The sequence below is a fragment of the Camelus dromedarius genome, chromosome 1 (assembly GCF_036321535.1).
Source record: "Camelus dromedarius isolate mCamDro1 chromosome 1, mCamDro1.pat, whole genome shotgun sequence".
NCBI classification, from domain to species: Eukaryota; Metazoa; Chordata; class Mammalia; order Artiodactyla; family Camelidae; genus Camelus; species Camelus dromedarius.
Window position 1 is genome coordinate 62003141 of NC_087436.1, and position 8889 is coordinate 62012029.

The window sequence follows — 8889 nt, forward strand, 5'->3', positions numbered from 1 at the left end:
TTTTATTTTGAGGTGAGTATAGATTCACAGTTAGTTGCAAAAAACAACAAACAAAAACCGAACCATGACAAAAAAGTACAGTGAGATTCTATGCATGCTTCACCCAGGTTTTCCCACTGCATCATCAATAATCATAGTACAGCATCAAAACCAGGAGATTCACATTGGTATACGTTCCACAAAATTCCTTTGTATGTGTGTGTTTGTATGTGTGATATGTAGTGCTATGCCTTTTTTATCACGTCTATAGATTCGTATGACTACCACCACACTTAAGATACAGAACTGTTGCACCACCATAGGGTCCATCAGGCTAACCCTTCATAGCCATGCCCAAATTTTCTCTCACCTCTGTACCTAGCCTCTGGAAACCACCAATCTATTGTCTCTTTCTAAAATTTTGCTATTCAGAAATATTAAATAAATGAAATGATATAATATCTAGCCTTTTGAGATTGGCTCTTTAACACTCAGCAAAATGCCTTGAGATCCACCCAGGTTCTTGTATGAGCTTCGCATTCTTTCTCCTCTCTAGGATTCCGATGATATGAATGCTAGATAGATAGTCCTGTATTGGTCTTCAGGTCCTTGGGGCTCTATTCTTAAGTCTATATTCTCTCTGTCTTTCAAATTATTCAGATTGGGTAATGTCTATTTATATATCTTTGAGTTCACTGATTTTTTTCCTCTGTCATTTCATTCTGCTATTGAGCCCATCCATTGAGGTATTTCCAGCCCCACCCCCTCATCCCCACTTTGGTTACTATATTTTTCAGATCTGTGATTTCTTTTTGTTTCTTTTTATATCCTTAATTCTTTTGCCAAGATGTTCTGTTTTTTCACTTGTTTCTAGAGTGCTTGTAATTGCTCATTGATGAATTTTTTATGATCATGATTTTAAAATCCTTGTCAGGTAACTACAATGTCTCAGTAATCTCAATGTTGATGTCTGTTAATCGTACCTTATTACAAGTTGTGATTATCCTGATTATTTGTAAAAGTGATTTTTTTTATTGCACGTGAATATTTGGGGTATTATATTGTGAGACTCTGGGGTGCATATTATCTTTTTTAGCAGGCAGTTACCCTGTTTTGGGTACACTGGAGTTAGATGAGGGTGAAGATTTAGTTCCCTGTTGACACCAAGGTTGGGTAGAGGAGACCGGAGAGCTGAGTAGCCTTCCCTCACACAGTTTCATTCAGTCTTGTTGCTGCTGGATGGGAGTGAAGGCTCAGCTCCTCATTAGGTCCTGATGGTACCAGGACAGGGTAAGTGAAGAGCTAACTAAACCACCTTCTACCACCTTGTTAAGTATTCCTGCTGCTGAGTGTGGTTGGTAGCTCAGATCTCTGCTGGACCTTCATGAATGTACCCTAGCAGTAGAATTAGAGCATTGCCTCTTTGTCCCAAGTAGGGAATGGAAGATCAACTCCTATGACAGGCATATTCTAAAATTGTCCCTCAACATTTTTCTCAATCCCCATGACCTTAGGTTTAGAGACATTTTGCCCATGACTATATCGTTACAGAGTAAAATGAATTTTGTAGATGTAATTAAGGTCTCTAATCAGTTGACACTGAGTTAATCAAAGTGGAAATTATCCTGGTGGGTCTAATCTGATTATACAAACCCTTTAAAAGCAGAGATACTTCTCTACCTAGTAGCAGAATGGGAGGTAAAAGGTATTCAAAGCAAAAAGATTCCACAGATCTTTCCTGGTTTTAAAGATGTAAGGGACCATGTGCAGGGAAAATAAAGCAGCCTTGAGGGGCTGAAAGCAACCCCTAACCATCAGCCACTAATTATTAAAAGTAGGATTATGGTAGTTGATCATTTGACTAAGAGGCTTAAAGATTTTTCTGAGACATCCATTGTAAGCTACCAGATTATGTCCCTTGAGTGGTATCCCTAGGCCACTACCAAGCCATTTTTTTATACAGCACCTTGCATCATGTGACTCTCAAGATGTTGATCTTAATTTAATTATGTAAGGATGGCCCATGTTATTGATTCATTACTAGAAGTTAGATTAGAGTAATCAAAAATTTCTGAGTTATCCTAATTCTTAGTGGAATTTAAAAAATAATAATCATAATTTGTTTTCTCTGAGTGCTGTGATAGCACAATGTGAATAAGAAAATCATAAATGAGGATAATCTGTGGAGATGAATCTGATTTCATGCTGGGTCTAAAGAATATGGCTTAGAATAATTTGTTTTGTTTATTCACTGAATATTTTTATATGAATTGTCATTTGAAAACTTTGTTATTGCATAGATTTTGTAGATATGATCCTTTGTCATTACAAAGACTGAATAATGGAGCAAAGGAACAAATGCAAAATAAAGGTTTAATGGATTTTCCTATCTCTGTATCTTTGATGGTAAGGGCAGTGAGCAACAGTATTAAGAGCACAAAGGTCCAGAAAAGATGGGAGAACCTCCTGCTAAAGGATTCCTGGAAAAGTTTCACAGCAAAATTAATTCTGTGGAAATACAAGGAATGATCACAAGAACAGTTACGATTTCAAGACTACCTATCCAAAGTTTTAAAATCTATTTCAGTACAAAAGTGAAATACAGACTTTAGTGGAAGAAGCAATAATTTCCTGAATGTTAACACTGCATTAACATCACTAGACAGATCTTCCAGACAGAAAATAAACAAGGCAACAGAGAAATTAAATACTACAATAGAAAAACTAGTTTTCCTGAATGTTAAGGGAAAACACTTAATAATAATACAAAACAAGAAGTAAAGTTTGCTTACAAACGCAGCTATACTGTTCTCAAATTCAGTATTGAACTCAATCAAGACTGAAAAGCTAAAGTGTCATTTACAAGCTATTCTCTCATGGTTCCTTTTAACTCAGATCACATTCGGAGCTTATCCTCTGTGATAGAAGGTAACATTTGCTGAATATACTGAGTGGCATTTCTAAAATGCCCTTCTTGAAATCCCAAATCATATTTATAAAGAAAGGGTCAATCAAAAAACATTTTCAGCCCATTTACCGATACATACTATATAATCTTCATTACTTTCCCTGATTCCTAATATACAAGTTTGTTCTAAACTATCATGAAAAGGAGAAGAAAATAATAATTTTTACATAGCAAGAACACAAGATTTCAAGCTGGTTTTTACATTGGTGAATATGTATTGTTGGCTAGATTTGCTATATACATTCCCTGAAATGAATTCAAGACTGTTTACACGTATCAGATGAAAAAGCATATGTAAGAATAAAGATCCTATATTTATGTTACTGAAGAGCTTCATTTTCTCCATAGATATATTACATATAAGAAGTAAACCCAAAAATAAGGCTGAAAAAAATGATGTTTTCTAAGCATCTACAAAATTTAATATAAATCTGTCATTTCGTTTCCAACATTAGATATTTGCATGTTGTCACCAAAACTATTTATACACAAGTGAAGACTTTCAAAGTGCAGGGAGATTTAGGGTAAAGAAATGGAAGAGCATGTTGAATACAATGATCTACAACTATATACTTTCCAAGTAGGCTCAACTTTTACTTGAAATGGCTTAAATTTTGCTATAAAGTAAAAAAGAATTGCATAATCACTGTATGTTTAAACTATCCTAAGATGCAGATTTTGTATATAAAATACCTAAATTTAATATATGATAAACCTTTCAAATTAGTGGAAATTAAATTAATTTCTTATTCAATGCAACAGTTATCTGGCTAGCCATTTGGAAAATAAAATGAAGCTGGATTTCTCTGTCCCTACATCAAAAATAATTCTGGCTGACTCAAAATTTTAAACAAAAATATAGATACTAAATTATGAGTGAATATTCATTGGGGAAAACTGGCACAAATTCCAACAGAGACTTATGTTGAAATAAAATCATAACAAAACTTCCGGAAGATAAATTCAAAATCTAGTGCTATGAACAAAAGATATAATGTGCACATTATTTTCATTATAAAAGAAACACTAATAAATCAATCAGGAAAAGGAACATCTCAAATAAATGAGAGCAAAAAAAAATGAACTGTATGACAAATGATTAACCTCACTAATAAAGATGTTTAAAATAGACTTTAAAAAATACCTGTGTCTATCTACTTACCTACCTATCTATATTTATCTCTACCAATATATATGTTCACATCCCATCAACAGTCATATGAAAGAGCTTTTTTTCTCCATGCCAATAACAATCTTAATTATCTAGCTTATATGAATAGGCAAAGATGGGCAAAGATAAAATTCTTGGTATGAAGAAAAAATTCTCTTTATATGCTATTGATGGAACATGAACTCAATTGCTGCACCATTTTGAATCATTTATTAATAGACAGACATATTCTTTTTTTTAATTAAAAAAAACTTTATGTTTTATTTATTATGGTATTATTTAATTATTTTATTTTGGTGGGGGGAGGTAACTAGGTTTATTTATTTGAGGTTCTGGGGATTGAACCCAGGACCTCATGCATGATAAGCAAGTGCTCTACCACTTGAACTATACCCACCCCCCTAGACAGAAATATTCTTGAGAGTTCTTTGCCACACTCTCATCCTTGAAAATTGATATCACAAACATATTTGCATGAATGGGACAATACAGGCATCTATATACTGTTGACCCTTGAACAATACTGGGGTTAGGGGCACCAACCTTCTACACCAACCAACTGTGGATCTGGTAGTACTATAGTACATACGAGTGAAAAAAAATCTGCATACAAGTGGACCCATGCATTTCAGACCTGTGTTGTTCAAGGGTCAACCATGGAAGGCTTTCAGTTTATTGCATCATTGTTTGTGCTCTAGAGGATTGGTTAATGAAATATGACCCGGTCATATGACTATTAGTGGCAACAACCACAAAAAACTTAAATGGATGTTTAGAATTTAGTGTGAAACAGCAAACAGAAAGTGGTAAAATAACTAGTGTAATACTAGTGTGTTTATTGAAATATACAATTACTAATATATGATTTATTATCATGCAAGTATGTAAGACATATTGACATAAATTAGTCATGTTTAGTCATTTATTTCATAAATCATTTGATAATCTGCACTGTCAATCATGAGGTTCTTTCTCTTTTTATTATATCATTTTGCAAGCTTATGATTATTAATTATTTTCTAATAGTTGTACAGATGTTGACACACATATATCTACATGGTAAAAACAAGCAATAAAATGAACATCCTTCAACCCACAAACCAATTTAATTGGAACTTTGCCAATAGCACTTCATCATCTTCTGTTCTTCTCCAGACTACCATTCAAAGCCTCCTTTTATTTTAATTATTGTCCCGGAATTTGTGTGTATTATTCTCTTAATTTTCATTTTAATATTTTTTGAAGTGTAACATTCATATATGAAACAACAAACAAGTGAGCAGTTTGATGAATTTTCACACATATAAAATAAAGCAAAACAAATACAAAAACAAAAAAATAACAATCCCCAGATGGACAAACAGAACTGTCTTAGCACCCAAGAAGCTCTTCATTCCCCCTTTAAGTAATAGTTTCTCTGAAAGATAACCACTATCCTGTCGTCTAACACATTATGTTACTTTTGCCTGTTTTTGAATTCTGTAAATAGAATCATTTCATATAATTTTGCTTTTTTTATTCAGTATTATTCTGTGACATTCATTTATGTTGTTTAAAGAGGCAATGGTTCATATATTCTGGTTTGATAGTATTCCATAATGTGAATATACATCAATTTACTTATTACACTTTAGCTATTATGTATGTTAGTACTAACATATACATACACACGTATTTGGGGGCACTTTTTGGGTATATGACTGTAATAGAATTGCTGGGTCAAAACTGTAACTTGGTCCAGCTTTTTCAGATAATACTGAATAAGTATCTGAAGTGGCTACATCAATTTCCACTTCCACCATCATTATGAGAGTTCCAGATAATTTGCATACTCACCAACACTTGATATTGCCATCACTGCAATAGATTAGATTATTAATAAAAAATACTTCCTACCCTTCAGAGTAGAATGTAATTCCCTGGCATTAGATTCTAGTCCTGTTCATGTGAATTGCTTTGGTCAATGAAATGTTAGCTTCACAATGTAAGTAGAGTAATGAGAAATGCTTGCTTGGTTGGGCTTGCTTTCTTATGTTTCAGTAGTGTCCACAAGAGGTGTATGTCTAAATTAGCCATGTGATCCCAGGAGAAGTATGAAAGACACGTGGAGCAGAGCAAAGCTATCCATCTAATGGAACCTACCCTAGACTAGCTGACCTTTAGCTGACCTGACACCTGGTAAGCTAAATAAATGCTCACTATTGAATACTGCTGACATTATGTACTTATTTCTTACATAGCTTTATTATGGCCATAGTTAACTAATATATCAACCATTCTTTTAGATGAGAAGTTGTGTCATATTGTGTGAATTTGTGTGTTGTTTGGTTTATATTTCCTTGAAAACTAATGAAGTTAAATACATTTTTAATGCTTATCAGCCATTTGGACATTCTGTTTTATAATATGCCCATTCAAGCCTTTTTCTAATTTTTCTAATGAGTAGTCTGTATCTTTGTTGTAATTTTGTGTGTGTGTGTGTGTGTGTGTGTGTGTCTGCCTGTCTGTCTCTCTGTCTGTGTGGTATAGAAGATAGGTAGGTAGATAGATAAATAGATGTAATCATATTCTGGAAATGAATCATTTGTCATGTACTTATATTTTATATATTATCCCACTTACTGCTATTTTTAATGTAGTAAAAATAAACAGCTGCTAGTTATAATGTAGTCTGATTTCTTGATTTTTTTTCTTATTTACATTTTGTACATATTCTATCTTATTTTTAAAATATTTTATCCTCTAACTATAAAGATAGCATATATTATATTTAAAACTCTTATTGTTTATAGTATTTAAATTTAAATCAATGAGCAATCAGGAATTTTTTTTTTTAATGTATGCTGAGTTAGGGCCACTAGTTTCCTTTATATTCCAAAAGGTTTTTTTGTATTGAATAGCCCAGGCCTTTTTCCATATCTGAAACCCACACTTTCATCACTGCAATCACTCTTATATAGTTTATACAGAGTTACAGATATGCCATGGCTGCATAAAGTCACTGCAGTGTCTTTTGCTTACAAATAAATCTTTGGATAAAATACAAAAAAGTTTCCTTGGAAAGAAAAAGAAGAGGCTCTGAGTTACCAAATCGTGGAGAAATAGAAAGGAATGGGCCACCTTTTTGCACTGCCTTGTAGCCATGCACAGAACGTGGTCAGGGGCGTTACAATGGGCTCCCATTTCAAGATGAGATTGTGTGTACTCACTTCCCCATCAGCGTCATTATTCAGAAGAATGGAGCTCTTGTTGAAATGTGAAATTTCTTGGGTGAAAAATACATCTGCAAGGTTCAAATGAGGCCAAGCGTGGCTTGTTGAGTATCTCAAGTGCCAGAAAAAATGAGTTAATTCCTGAAGGAAACAACATTGACCTTGTATCAAATTCAGCGGCTTTGATTTAGCAAGCCCCAACAGTTAAAAACACAGATAGCAGAAACATTTGGGATGGTATTTATGTTTCTGAAAATGGAACAGTTAGCATGCTGATGATTCAGACCTAAGTTGTCCAGCTACAAAAACAGTAAGATGCTGGATGATTCCTGTTTGTAATGTTTTAAAGGTACAATAAATGCCCTGTGTTGGGGGGAAAAGAAAAAGCTGATAAGCCACTTACCCCTCTCTTTGAATGGACCAACTGCGTTTCCCATTTCTCTGACCTCACCTTGGAGGTCCAGGTCATTTTGTTCCAGACAGGGTAGAGTGGATTGCTGGCTGTCCTCTTCTTCTCCTACTGGCTTCTGTGGGCAGGATGGCATCCTTCTGGCCATGAGTTTATACATTCACCTGAGCAGTGTCCAAAGTGCTGAGGCAGGCTCCATCTTTGTCAGAGTTCTGACTGAGCTGGTGTTCAAAATGAAGCAGATGGATGCAATGGAGCTGGGAGGCCTGTGAGCCATCATGCTGTTTAACCCAGATGCCGAGGGTCTGTCCAACCCCCCAGAGGCTCTGGGAGAGAAAATTTATGCCATTCTTGAGGCTAACACCAAGCAGAAGTACCTGGAACAACCAGGCAGGTTTGCAAAACTGCTGCTGTGCCTCCCAGCCCTGCACTCCATCAGGCGTCATGCCTGGAGTACCTTTTCTTCAAGCTCTTCAGGGACACCCCCATTGACACCTTCCTCGTGGAGATGTAGATCCTGCTGCAGATCACCTGCACCCCACCAGTTTCAGCCTCCCTGACCTGAGGATTGTTTCTGATCAAAGCAAACAAATATTATCAGATTGTAGAGGAAAGAAAAACAGATTGGAGACATTGAGCACATAAGGGAAATGAAGATATTAAGGGAATGAAGAAAGGTATTCTGAGATGAATGAAAAGTAAGAGCATCTGTACTAGCAAACCTACTCTATAAGAAATGTTAAAGAAATCTCTTCAGGTTGAAGGAAAATGATACCAGAGGGAATCTTGGCTCTTTAAGAATGAAGAGAGAGTAGAAATGATAAATATTTAATTAAACATAATAGACTATTTTTATTTTTATTTAAAATATAAACACATGATGACAGCAAAAAGTATAACAATGTACAATGGGACTTTCAATATACGTAGATGTAAAAGATTTAACAACCGTAAGATAAGGCTTAGTGGGGGTATAAAGAGACCTATATGGTTGCAAACATTCTGTATTTTATTGAAGTAGTGCAACCTTATTTTGAGATGACTGTGAATACTTGAATATGTGTATTTTAATTCCTATAGTGGTAAAAAAAATTATGTAAAGATATATAGCCAAAAATCCAATATATACCTTAAATATAAAGATCAAATA

The 8889-nt window shown here is 34.5% G+C and overlaps 1 pseudogene; it reads left to right on the forward strand.

Annotated features, from left to right (window-relative positions):
- LOC105091809 (retinoic acid receptor RXR-gamma-like) overlaps positions 1 to 8317 on the forward strand; it is a 63117-nt pseudogene extending 54800 nt beyond the window's left edge.
- Positions 8318 to 8889: the final 572 nt, after the last annotated feature.